Source organism: Mustela nivalis (assembly GCF_964662115.1).
Source record: "Mustela nivalis genome assembly, chromosome: 8".
NCBI classification, from domain to species: Eukaryota; Metazoa; Chordata; class Mammalia; order Carnivora; family Mustelidae; genus Mustela; species Mustela nivalis.
In genome coordinates, this window is record NC_139027.1 from 104,670,609 (window position 1) to 104,684,921 (window position 14,313).

At 37.7% G+C, this 14,313-nt stretch overlaps 1 protein-coding gene across 3 annotated transcripts in view; it reads right to left on the reverse strand.

The window, feature by feature from the left end:
* The window catches only part of MACROD2 (mono-ADP ribosylhydrolase 2), a 1,944,634-nt gene that overhangs the window by 409,209 nt on the left and 1,521,112 nt on the right, over positions 1–14,313 (reverse strand). The window lies entirely within an intron of this gene.

Genomic DNA, 14,313 nt, shown 5'->3' on the forward strand with positions numbered 1-14,313 from the left:
AGAGATCACAAGTAGGCAGAGAGGCAGGCAGAGAGAGGAGGAAGCAGGCTCCCCACGGAGCAGAGACCCCCCAAGACCCCTGGGGCTCGATCCCAGGACCCTGGGATCACTATCCAAGCCAAAGGCAGAGGCTTTAACCCACTGAGCCACCCAGGCGCCCCTGCTGTTTTTATTTTTTAATTTGAATGCTTTGTAAGCTTAAAATGGCTTTTCTCCTTTTCTTTTTTAAGATTATTTATTTATTTATTTATTTGACAGACAGAGATCACAAGTAGGCAGAGACACAGGCAGAGAGAGAGAAAGAAGCAGGCTCCCTGCTGAGCAGAGAGCCCGATGCGGGGCTGGATCCCAGGACCCTGAGATCATGACCTGAGTGGAAGGCAGAGGCTTAATCCACTGAGCCACCCAGGTGCCCCAAAATGGCTTTTCTTACAGTTACAATGTCCCCTAATGAAGTGTTCTTCCTGGGATTCTATCTTACGTCCTCAGACTTTGTGTGTTGCTTTGATGGTTTGCTGACTGAAAACGTACACTCCATCAATTTCAGCAAAGTTGCCAGTAACTTTTTTTTTTAGCAGAATCACTTTTCAGATTCAACTATAAAATTAATTTGGAGCTCCCATGCATTTATGAAAAAAGGATATTATTTTTTAATTTTTTAAGATATTTATTTATATATTTAGAGAGAGTGCACAAGTGAGGAGAAGGATAAAGGGAGAGGGAGAGAGAAAATCCCACACAAGACTCTATGCTGAGCATGGAGCCCAATGCAGGGCTCAGTCTCACTACCCTGAGATCATGACCTGAGCCAAAATCAAGAGTCAGTCGCTTAACAGACTGAATCGCCTACATGCCCCAGAGGATATTATGTTTAAACTAAGAGCACATAGATTATAGTTAAGATGACAATACTTGAAAGCAATATCAAAATCACTGGTTGTTAGTATATAGTGACCAAAAAAACGAACTTATAAGGTAAGATTTCTACATTCAGTTCTTCTGAGAAATTAGCTAAATTACTCAGTAGTTCCTACCACATTGAATAAACTCCAGTAGGTAGATTACAAGGAATGTCAGTGAAGTTTGTTTTTTCTTTTCATATTCTGCTTTGTCAGGCATTAACTGTGAAAATTACATGTTAGAAAAGGTTAATTCTGAAGACTATTTTACTTTGCATGAGTACATTACTAAAGGAATTATTTAATTATGGTTTTCATTGCAAATTTTAAAATAAAACAAAAGAAATTCTCTCTTGGTGGCTACTGGATTTATGATTTATGATAATGAACATTGATTCATGTAAGGGCTTTGAAAGTACTCATGCTGCCATTTCCAGGAGCCTTATACTTTCCTCTTCTCTTCTCCTTTCCTCTCCTCTTCTCTATTATTCAATCAATAATTGTACATGGAAAGTCCCCTTTCCTACTGATTAAACTGGAAAAAGCTTGAATTTTGTGGAAGGGATATTTACCTGGATACAACACTGTCATGTGATTCTACAGGATGTTAACAGCTGTTCATGCAAACAGAATACCATAGTCAAAGTAAGTTTGAGAAATCTCATGTTAGAGTTGAACAGGGTTACTTTTTTTTTTTTTAACTGCAAGACTTTTTTAAAAAACTTAGTATGATAATGTTGACTTTTAAATTCCAAGAAGAAAATATAGAAAGCAGCATTTTTCTCAACTTGTTCGATCAAGTAACCCTTACAGATTAGTGTTCTAAAAACATACAGTGAAAAACACTAAGTCAAGACATATTTGCAAGTTTAAATAAAGTCTTTTTTCCCCTATTCATTTTATTTTGCCTTCGAGACATCTGGCTCCTATTGCTCTGTATATTTTATATTATCACTTTGACGCCTCCCAAACAAATGCCTTCTATAATATGCTAAAAACAATGAGCACAATAAGCAATATTTAAGTTTTCTCCACTATCAAATCTTATAGAATCCTAATAGCTCACTAAGTTTCTTTTTTAAGTTAAATATATGTACTCATATAGAGTTTATACTGAAGATAAAGTTCAGTATTACAAGGTAATTAATAGAGTATGTTTTTCCAACAAAGTAAATGTTAAATTTCCAGTAAATGAGGGAAAATTATCAAAAGGAACACATCTGTTAATGGATATATACCTGTAAAATAAGCCAAAGAAAAGAAACAAAGTTTGGGGAAAGAAATTTGAAAAATAATTATTTCTGTCTCAACCTTCTTGACTTGGATAAATCCAAAAAGAAATCCAGAGATTATAACCATGTGATTATTTTTCATTTCAAGGACATCCAAATTGTTTCTAGCTATCTGCAGGCTGCCAGATGTATAAACAGCACCGTGTTAAAAATAAAATAGTGGCTTCAGTAAGAAGTACTTCTGTATTGACTTCTGAGACCTAGAATTATAGATCAAAATATACTGTAAGGGTTAAAGTACGTCAGCAGAATTTTTTGACTACTAGGTTTCTGAATATAGTATGCCAAGTCAGCAGGTGTAAGAAAAGACCATGATAATTGGTAGATATAAAAATACAATATGGTAAAATAGAATAGAGAGCCTGGAAATAGGCCTACATAAATATAGTCAGCTGATCTTTGACAAAGGAGCAAAGTCAATGCAATGGAGAAAAGACAGTCTTTTCAACAAATGGTGGTGCAGCAACTGGGAATCTACATGTAAAAAAAAAAAAAAAATGAATCTAGACATAGACCTTACCCCCTTCATAAAAATTAACTCAAAATGAATCACAGTTCTAAATCAATAAATGGATAGAATCATAGACCTACATGCAAAATGCAAAACTATAAAACACCCAGAAAATAACACAGGAGAATACCTAGGTGACTTTGGGTTTGGAGGTGAGTTTTTAAATAGAACACCAAGGGCAAAATCCATTGAAAAAGGCATGAAGAGCTAGATTTCATTACAATTAAAACTTCCTACTCTGCAAAAGACATCATTAAAAGAATAACAAGAAAAAACACAGACTGGGAGAATATATTTACAAATGAAATATCTGATAAAGTTCTGTTATCCAAAATAACAAAGAACTGTTATACAAAGAACTTGAAACTCAATAATAAGAAAACAATCCACTTAAAAAGAATAGGCCAAAGACCTTAATGGACACCTCACCAAAGAAGATATACAGATGGCAAATAAGCACATGAGAAGATGTTTCACGTCATATATTATCATGGAAAATTAAAATTAAAATGAGGTACCACCACACATCTATTAAAAGGGCCAAAATCTGGAACTCTGACAACCACATGTTGACAAGTGCATAGGGCAAGAAGAACTCCCATTCATTGCTGGTGGGAATTCAAAATGGTATAGATATTTTGAAAGACAGTTTGGTTGTTTCTTACAAAACTAAATATACACTTACCATATGATACAGCAGTTGTGCTCATTGGTATTTATCCAAAAAAGTTGAAAATCTATGACCATTGGAAAACATGGATATTTATAGTAACACTAGCTATAATTAACAAAACTTAGAAGCAAATAAGATGTCCTTCAGTAGGTGAATGGATAAATTGTGGTATATCCAGACAATGGAATATTATTCAGCACTAAAAAGAAATGAAATACTAAGCCATGAAAAGACATGGAGGAAAGTTAACTGCATTTACTAAGAGAGAGACACCAATCTGAAAAGGCTAATACTGTATGATTCCACATATATGGCATTCTGGGAAAGGCAAAATTATGGAGACAGTAAAAAGATCAGTGGTTGCCAGGGATTACTAGGAGGGAAGGATGAGTAAGTAGAGACAAAGGATTTTTAGGGCAGTGAAACTACTCTGTAGGATACACACACGTGTAGATAAATTTGTCCAAACCCATAAAAGGTACAATACCAAGAGTGAACCCTAATGTAAACTATAGACTTTGGGTGGTAATGATGTGTCAGTGTAGGTTTACCAGCTGTTATAAATATATCACTATGGTGGGGGATGTTGATAATAAGGAGGGCATTATATGAATGGGGACAGCGGGCATATGGGAAACTTCTCTGCCTTCTACTCAATTTCTCTATTACTCGAAAAACTGCTATAATAATAAAGCCTATTAAAAATAAGTAAATAAAATTTAGGGGCGCCTGGGTGGCTCAGTGGGTTAAGCCGCTGCCTTCGGCTCAGGTCATGATCTCAGGGTCCTGGGATCGAGTCCCGCATCGGGCTCTCTGCTCGGGAGGGAGCCTGCTTCCCACTCTCTCTCTCTCTGCCTGCCTCTCCATCTACTTGTGATTTCTCTCTGTCAAATAAATAAATAAAATCTTAAAAAAAAAAATCTTTAAAAAAATAAGTAAATAAAATTTAAATATATAATAGTGTTAAATGATTAAAAAATATCTAGGTATCTTCATTCTCTACTTTATATGGGGTAGTAGATATGTATTGATGCCCTGCTATCTCTTCCTTTCTCCCCCCACCCCCCCCCCGGCAATAGCCTCTACTTTTCTCATTTGGTACAAACCAATCATTACTTCTCAAACCAGAGTGGTAGTTTCAGGGACAGGCATGTGACCTAAACAGTTCAACCAGAGTAAATCTCAGGATTTAGGATTCTCATAATTTCTTCCTAAACTTGTACCTGAGGAGTGTTGAAGCTGGAGCTTCCATCCTGATACAGCTGAAAGTGAAGGGGCCAATAGGTAGTGGCTCAAAATGAAGCCAGCATGGATAATAACAGAACAGCGAAAGAGAAAGTGTGGGTACCAGTTGCATAGTTTGAGTTTTGCATCAAGCTGTAAGTGGAGCCAGTCCCTCTCCTGAACTTACCAACTGCCAAAGCAAATTAGTTCCTTTTCTTGCTTGAGCTGGTTAGAGTTGGATTTTGAGTTGTTTATCACTAAGTGATACATGAGAGTTAAAAAGTCATTCTATTTATTTTTTTCCAGCAAAGCTGATTCCCAAACATATAAATCTGCTCAAGCATGCATATTAGAGAACTTTCTGCTCAGATTAGTTAAAACTGTTTCATAGTGCAAACTTTTATATGCAGCCATAATACACTACAGTAGCATTAATAAGAGGTTTATACTTTGGTCAACCAATGTGGAATTGAGAAATAGAACTATTCAGGGGAGAAGTTAACTAGAAAGTACTTCCTTATCCTTCCCTACAATTTTGGGTTGAGCTCTGTGTTTGAGGATTATTTGGGGGAATTCATGTTCTGGCCAAGGCCTTCAGTAAGTTTGTTTTTCTGCTTTCTCCCATGCTATGGTTATGATATGATAACAGAAGACCAGCAGTCCTGGATAGGGGGATTCTTTAAACATTTGGATTAAAAAATGCTAGTGTTCCCAAGCTCCAACCTTTATTCATGAGACATAAGCTAGAAGATGTTTCTGATAACTTCAGCATCATGCCTATGGAGACTGACTGGTATCTGTGAAGGATTTGGGGGAGAAACGACCTATAGCTGCTTACTCACAGGAGCCCCAACCTTGAGTTTGACAGTGAGGAAAACATTATCATAGAGATAGTAATACTTAGCCAAGATTTCATGCACTACCTCATATTCCCCGGCCTCCCACGCAGTTCAGTTGGAACTCCATGGCCTGTTTTAGTCAAAAGGCCATAAGAAGAAGTAATGCACACCATTTCTGGACAAAGCTGAAGTGCACCTGTCATTGCTCTCTTCCTAAGCTACAGGGTCCCTAGAAGCCATATGAGATGACAGCATCTCAATGTAGACCATTTGTTGGTCTGTCACCGAGAAATCGTGTTGACTATATCCACTTGCTTACTAGGGTTAGACATACTATAAGATCGACAGATACAGTTTTGTTATGTGGAGCCACTGAATATTCAGTGTTTGTTATGCAACATGTCCTGGCCTACACTGACTAATACATCAACATGGAAAGAAGAACAATGTGCTGTACAAATGTGTATCCTCCATCCTCAAGGCCTAAACCCTACAAATCTCCATTTTACTGGGAAAGAAAACAAAGGGTGAGAGGTATGAGATTGCCCTGAAAATCTCAATGGGATTTCTAAAGTATATGCAAACCCTTGCCCTGACAGGGAAGTGAGAGGGAAGGGTGGGAGATGGCAAATCCGTCCTGAAAGGTAGGTTTTTCCTATACAAAACTTTAGAGCCAGAGCTGCAGGCCTTGGGGCCCATATCCAGCTAAAGTTCAAGTACACTAATACCTTTTTTAATTCTTCAGAATTCAAGAACTGGGAACACACAGGTCTACTTATTTTAGCCAGCACAGTGTTTTTTAAACTGATTTAAATTTTCCAATATTTAAGACTCTGGAGAGTTCACACAAGAATCAGAACTCCCAGCTTCTCCTGACAGGTGAGACAAGATAAGTCTGAGCCCACATTCTGAACTGGGGACCACCGATGAGCAGAGACTGTTCCTTTAAGGATGTGACATGCTTTCCCTTATCTCTACTGTAACTGTCACTCATGGGCCACCACCTGGCTCTTAAATGATATTTGAGTTCATGACTTTTAAACATGCCCTCTAGGACATAACTCTTCACTTCTTAAAAATTACCAGGCCACCTTGGCAGCCACATTAGGGCTCTTAAGTTGTCACTAGAGTATCCCTTAATACACCACAGAAGTAAATCATTAAAAGGTATCCGGGAGTCTTGAGAGGGTTAAGACTCATAGACAATGTTTTGTGATTTACTCCCAGAATGGTTTATATACTGTGATAATCTGGTTCAAACTCCCATGTGTTAGAGGGAGTTATTTGCATTCTCTATTGTTCCCAGGTGCTGGAGCTGTTCTCCACATCCCATATGCTGGGCACCATGGAGACCATGTCTGAGAATTTTGCCCCGCCTCCTGGAGTAACACGCCCCACATGCCTGGTCTGATATCTGTATCAGTGGAGTGCATTACCTTCACTTTTCAACTATGTGACTTAATTCTCTTTCTCTTCATGAATGAAAGAGAATAATATTTTTTATATAATTCATAAAATGATAAAGGCTTAAATAAATTATACTTGCTATTCATGAAAAAAATCCAAATATTTGCCTTAATAGGGAATTGAAACCAAGTATGTCTAACTATGGCTAGTATATTTAAGTAATTTTCCTGAAGAAAGACAAACCAGAAGAGGATAAAATGTTGAAAATGTATTTCTTTCAGTCATTAATTTGCCTAGTAAAATCACAAAGCACTTTAAAAAAGGTCTAGCTAGCTTCAGAATGTGTCTTTCTTTTTTCCACGGTGAGAGTAATTTGAGATACAGAGCATACTTCTGTTTGCCAAACAGATAAGTGTAGGCAGACAATATTTCTATATAATACTGATATTAGGATAACTGCGAAAGAAACAGTATAACTACGGTAAATTACTTGACAATTGCAAGAAAACTGCTCTGAGTGTTAGAGGAGAAGCACAGATAAACAGCTGAAGGTTTTGAGATAAGCGGCAGAGGGATGTTTATTCACACAAATGATTAACTGAAGGGTATTTTATTGGCCTAAGCAATAAGATAGAAATGATGATAGGGTAAACTACTGGGAATGTCAAGGATGGTTCTCTCTTTCTCTTTTTCTCTTGTTTTTTTTAGTTAAAAATGTTTCCTCTTCTTAAAATTGAAGTGTAGTTGACACACAATGTTACATTAGTTTCAGGTATATAACGGAGCGGTTCCACAAGTCTGTGTGATGTTCTGTTCACCATCAATGTCACCACTGTCACCATACAACACTAGTACAATAAGGTATGCTTTTAAATGGCAAGGAATATGACAGTAGGGCAGAGTTAGAAGGAAGATATGAAACTGAAAGAAACCCTAAACACAGAGGTCCCAGGTAGATGATGAGGAGCATAAGCAGGGGAAGCAGCAGAGGGAGAGGGAGAAGCAGACCCCACTGAGCAGGGTGCCCGATGCGGAACTCCATCCCAGGACCCTAGGATCATGACCTGAGCCAAAAGCAGATGCTTAACCATCTGAGCCAGCCAGGTGCCCGGAAGAAATTTTCAAAACCAGGATTGTATTTCTTTTTAGGAATGGGTCAACAGATACCAATGGAATATATTATTTTTAAGAACAAATTGGGGCATGGTAGTAACTTATTAAACTAATGATGCTTCTTTCCCTACCTTCACCCTGGCCTAAGCAGATGTCCAATGTTTTCCTAGCACTATGGGGCTGAAAGCAGCTTAGCCATCACCACCGGGCTGGATCACTTGATTTTACAGATGAGACAAAGGAGGCCAGAGAGCTAAGGAATGGCAAGAAAAAGGTAAGTGTTCTGATGCCCAGCTCCAAACATAGTGTTACTTAACATTATAGTGGACCATCAGCTTTTTGCCTTAAGACACTATTAAAAGAATACCAAGTAATTCCCATGATTGATTTATGGCTCAGCTGATCATTCTACCTTCTAGATCTCAAGAAACTATATACAAAAGTATGTTATGGTTTGAAAGCCTCTCCCACTGCTTGGTATTTTATTTAACTGCCAAAATAATTATCTCAGTTGAACGTACACACTTACTTATCACTTTAGACACTCCAAACTATTATCCATATAAGAAAATTTCACTATGAAGTAATTACGAAGTTTGGGGGACCTCATTTATGATTACATAAGTCTGTATAATTAAATCTGTGTGTTCACTCTAAAAGTAACTTTAGATTGCTTACGTTTTCACATCTTTAGACTCTCAGAGATCTCCAGGGATTTATTTTCAGACGAACATTTGCATTTGAAATGCTTTCCGCTGGAGAATGTAAAATGCAGGTCGGTTACCAGAAAACCAGAAGCCTTTACAACAGAGCCTGCCAATGCAGGGACCATGGTATAGCTCCTGGCAGCAGGTTGCCCCAGAGTATCTTTATAATATTGCAAAGAGCACTGGGTGTTATACACAAGTAATGAATCATGGAAGACTATGTCAAAAATTAATGATGTGGGGCACCTGAGTGGCTCAGTGGGTTAAAGCCTCTGCCTTTGGCTCAGGTCATGATCTCAGGGTCTTGGCATGGAGCCCTGCATTGGGCTCTCTGCTCAGCAGGGAGCCTGCTTCCCCCTCTCTCTCTGCCTACCTCTCTGCCTACTTGTGATCTCTTTCCATCAAATAAATAAAATCTTTAAAAAAAACAACAACAAACTAACGATGTACTGTATGGTGACTAACATAACAGAACAAAATAATAAATAAAATAAAATACTACATTTTTAAAAAGCAGCTTCATGATATTCCAGACTAGAGACTAACTGGAGATGGCAATCAAATGCAATAGATCCTGTACATTGGTGGGAATACTGCCAGAATTTGAAGATGAATTGTGGATTAGACGATAGCACATTATCAATTCTAAACTCTAAACATGATAGTTTTTCTGGGGTTAGGTAAGAAAACATTCTTGTACTTTGGAAATACTAAAGTTTTTAGAAGTAGAAGGGTATCATGTACACAAATGACTGTGAATTGTTCAGGGGAAATATAAATATAAACATGTATATTACATATATATATGCATAAGTATATTGTATATTTTATACACCCATACATATAAGTGGATAGAGGGATATATATAATCTGATAAATGTTTATCAGAGTTTTTGACGCTATTGTTGCAACTTTTCTGTAAGACTGTGATTAAATCAAAACAAAAAGTTAGGGTTTTGAAAAGCAGCTTCATGAACCCATTTTATTTTCACCTCAAATCCTCCTTGTGCAGAAACTCCTTATTTGCTAGTCCTGCTCTGTCTCCCATATTTGTTGACATGGTACCTGCAATTGCCTACTAACACGCTTTTAAACCCAGCTGCGAAATGTGCTATATAAGTTACCACAGTGGTACAATAAAAAAAGATCAAACGTGGGGAGTAGCCAGAAAATACATTTTTCAATTTGCAAATGAAGGTGGGAAGACAGAGACTGCAGACTTTTCAAACAGACATGAGTGTATAATCTTTGTCATCGTGTAAAAATTTTTGATATTTTCCCCCAACATTTAACGAAAAAGTGACCTGCAGGTATTTGCTGTCAGAAAGGTATCGGTGCTACACTGTATATAGCGACGTAGACAGATAACAACAAAAACGTGTGAAGGTTCTTAAATGCGCGATCTGAAAGGGAGACTGGTTTGGGGCTGGATTTTAATATACTTACCCCAGTTATCTTCACTTTTACAGTAACGGTGATGGCAACTGACAGTGTAATTATCTTTCAAGGACTGAACTGGTCTAAGAAATATTCTTCTAGCGTGTCACACACTGTTGATATTAAACTGGCGACATGAGAAACCATCTGGAAAAAATCTGGGCATAAGGAAGTTTAGGGGATCTAATCCAAGTGAGGTTTTGGCTGATTTACTTCAGTTCACTCAAATCTCCTTTAATAACGTGAAATAACACACACGGAAAAAGGAAAGAAAAATGCTCTCCTTTGTTCCAGGGTGGATTAAATGGAATCATATGCAAGGAAAACAGTTAAAGGATCCCCTCATCCACACCCCTGCTTTCATTGATCATTTCATTTTCCTGGCTGGTAAGACAAACAATGTGCTATATTCATGTCTTGCAAACTACATTTTTAAAAGGGTTTTACAGGCATGTATTTCCTGCAAAGCACCAGCAGAAGTATGCAATAAAATATATTATTTTATTTCTCTGATCAATCCCTCTCACACTCTGTTAACTCGTTTATCCTGCTAAGAAAATGCATTTTTCTTTTAAACTTAAAAAAGAGAGATTTTCACAGCTGTCTACTTAAGTGAAATATACATTTTAATCCTTCTTTAATAGGTTAAATGCCAAGATAACTTATAGTCTTCCTTTTAAGATGGTTTGCTACATATTCTGTGTTTTTATGTCGAATGCTTACTAAACTGACATGCAACCGGAACGCAAGCAGAAGAGAGGTAGAATTCTAGAGATCAGTCATTCTGAGGCCAAGATGGAGCAAATGATGAAGGCACCATGATGCCACGGACCGGCGGGGAGCAACCTGGACTAGATATAAGTACGGCTCAGAGCAATAGCGGCATCTTCTAGCTTCCAAGGGTCAAGAAGTCTTGGATGACAAGGAGAGGAGGAGCCCATGGCCAGCTAGACCAAAATCTCTCAGCCTTCTCCACCTTCTCTGATTGACATGGATACCAAGACATGAAAAGTACCTCTTCCTAACTTTCATTGTTAACAAGTCCAAAAGTGAGATTATTTTTCAAGCGGCCAACATGCCACCCACCACCCCTTGCCCGGGAATCAGCATTTGTGCACAGAGTCATGCATATGGGTATGTTTGGCTCATCCTCCTTGCTGGCCAGTCAGAGCAGTGGCAGGTAAGGTAAGCTGCCGATTCTCTTTGCTGAGTTCCTGTGTTCACCAGGATGCTGTATTCTGATCAAACTATGTGTTTCTACCCAAATATAACATGCATTATGGTATATTCTTAGCCTCTCTCTCTGTCACTGGCTTTCTCTAGCTGCATCCCAATGCATTTACTTCCTTTTTAAGACCCTTTCCCCAAATTAGGCTGACTCATCTTATTTTATTCAACACAACTCAAAGAACTTATTTTGATCTCTACCATGGATAATTTCCATCAGAGAACCTATAGATAAAATGCCAACTTGACATCAGGCTTGCTCTGGAGCTATTTTTTTTTTTAAAGCACTGCTTCATTAAGGCCTACCTTAAATAACATCTCAATGATTAAAGAGCTCAGAAAACTTGCTATTGCTTAAAACATTTAGAAGGAAATGAATCACATTTATGTCCAGAAAGTATGGTGATGAACTCTAATAAGCCTATAAAATACACACACACACACACACACACACACACACACACACATGCTCTCTCTCTCTCTCTTTCTCTCTCTCTCTCTCTTCTGGACTGATTTTTTTTGCCATGCACCTATCATATCACATCACAGAAAGGGATATTTTGGAATCTCTGTGCTCAGCTCTAGTTAAAAAAATATTAGAAGACCTGGAAAGTTTAAGTGCTTATAATCATAGCTGCTGGCAAGAAATGTGGTGGAAAATGGGACTTTTCCTACTAATTAACTCTGTATTTACACATGGGTTTCATTTTCCACATCACATGCTTATATGAAGGCCCCACATCATAAGGGGGTCCAGATCCCTTCAGAGACGAAGACAGCTGTCAAAGCCTTATGCAGTTACTTCAATATGGATAGAACTAGAAATATACTGAAAACTGGGGCTGGGGAGGGGAGTGGATGTGGGGCAGTGAGAGAGCAAACAGCCCTAACAGTAGATACAGTGATGCAATCAATAGTTAACAATGGAATGATCATGAAAACATGAAAAGTACATTTTATAAGAACAAGTTGTCTATCTATGCTAATTTTTTTTTTCCCTATATTCCAGGCTTCATGATGACTCTCTCATTTTCAACGGGAAGAAAGGGGTTGGTTCCTTCCAGGAATAAGTCAGGTCTGACTTTTCTGCCGACCCGGCATAATATTGACACACAAAGCAGCAATGACTTTTCCACCAGGAAAAGGTACATGTTTAATTGTCGGGAGCTCCTAAATAGTCTTGTTCAACATGGGGTGTCAAGCAGAGATGTTGCAGTAGCTCAGATAAAACAGCAGTGTGCTCTGTTCTTATTTTAATTCCCTCGGCATCCCCCAGAGTTCATATGGCTACAGAAGAAAAAACAGCAGCTTTTCACCACAGTACAGCTTGTCTAATGATAATTACTGATAAATAACTTAGCATAAAATAACAAAAGCCGAAGGCACTATCTAAAAATTCTACCCAAATCTTTTTGCTCCTTCTCAGTGCATCTTATTTATTCATTGATTCCTTGATTCATTCATTTAAAACCCATGTTTGCTTTTCACAAAGGATAAGAGGCACCCTATTTGGGGCAGATGCCGTGCCAAAGGTACCAAGGTTAGGCAGCATGGATGGGACAGTATTTGATTGATTTACTCTGGTGGTACCGAGCAACATAGAAAAGTTCTCACAAGGCCTAAGCCTGAAACCACTCCACCTAGTCAGACTCAGATCAAAATGTGAAACTTAAGTATTAAGTAAGCACAGTGACAACCTCATCAGTGCAGTTTCAAGGGCTGAACAAATGTACCGATGCTGGAGAAAAGATTTTATTCTCCCTTATCCTTCTGGTTCACTTTTCACATGTTGTTGGGAAATGGCAAAGCTGATTGCATAATTCATGCTTATTCCAATCAAATACATAATGAGAGTAAGCCCATTTTACCAACACTTTGAAGAATAAGGATATTCAGACAAAGAGGGTGAAGGTGCTATAAATGGACCGTGAAGAAAACCATTACACTGACATTCCCTTAGCATGGATGCATGCTTTAATGTTGGAAGGACCAACCTCTGGTGTTCCCGAAGTACAGTGAATGTATCACAGCATTTACTATGCCAGGTCCTCTTAGGATCCTTAAAGTTTCGTCTTTTTTGGCCAATAACTTAAATAAGAGCTAATTTGTGGCCTTTTAGATCTAACCATCTTGAAAAAAGTTAACTTTGATTCTTTGGCTTATTCTTTGCTCTCTGTCCAACTGATTCACCTTCCATTTTAAACATAAACCAGACTCATTTAAAGCAAAATTACTTGTCTAAGAAAGAATAAAAAATATATATTGACACATCTAGAAAGACCATTCCATCTTGCCTTAGTAGGTCATTTTTTAAAGGACAACATCTAGCATTAACATTATATATTTTTTCCTTTTTATTGTCATCATTTGGAAAGATGAGGGAATTTCTTAATTCAGTCTTATTTAATGTACTAGTATCTTAAAAACAATTTTAATTTTCCTTACATTATAGATGAAGGCCCTAAGAATCAGAGAGATTAAGAAATTCGCCTAAATGAATTCAGGTAGTTGACTGGGAGAGTCAGAAGTCAAACTTGGACCTCCTAATTTTATTCCAGCATGCAAATAATTATATTCCAACACATTTATTATGGAATAAATAAAGGTGGAGCTCATCTTTCAGAGTTATTCAGCCAGCCACAAAGTAGGAGAATAGGCATAAATGGTAAGATAAACTGGTTGTCTTTTTAAACTAGTCCTAGGGGGCTTCCACTGCCAACCATTTCTTCAGCCAAAAGTCTTGGAATTTGAGGCAGAAAATGACTTGCAAGATGCCTATGGTGTCTTTAATTTTGATAAATTCAGTTAAAGCTATTGGAATTTGAGCATGATAAACTATCATATCCTTCCAACTTCCAAGCCATGAGTCAACTGGAAAATATATGCAAGAGTCAGATAAGGATTAGAGTATTAGCTTTCTTATTGGGAAGAGTGAACTGGAAGATGAAATTTTGACATAAGGTCAAAGTCTTTCTATATATTAA